Consider the following 409-nt stretch of genomic DNA (forward strand, 5'->3'; position numbering starts at 1 on the left):
TCAGCCTGCCCTGCCTGGCTGCCCCTGTCCCGCCTTCGCAGCACCCAGCCGGGCGCTCGGTGCCTGCCAGCAGCCTCGTCTGGCTGAAAGGTCTTTTTTTCGAAGTATTGAGAGATAAACATTTTGTGACCGAGGGGTGGATACCTAGGAGGAATATTTATTTCACGCTTACGAAGTAGATACGTTGTTGTTTTGGTTTGGTGTTTCTTTCCTATCTTCCCTCATAGTAACAACTTCTAATTCCAGCTCTCTCTCGTCGCCTTCATCCTTATCAGCCCGCTGCCTTAACTTTCCTTGGCGGTTTCCCATCACTCTCTTCTCCATGTGGGTGTCATGCCACTGTTAGGTTCTTTTCACTAAGTTGTGTTCCATCATCTTCTGATAAATGCCAGAGCATTCCTCACTGTCA

Source organism: Corvus brachyrhynchos, unplaced genomic scaffold, assembly GCF_000691975.1.
Source record: "Corvus brachyrhynchos isolate BGI_N302 unplaced genomic scaffold, ASM69197v1 scaffold97, whole genome shotgun sequence".
Taxonomy (NCBI): domain Eukaryota; kingdom Metazoa; phylum Chordata; class Aves; order Passeriformes; family Corvidae; genus Corvus; species Corvus brachyrhynchos.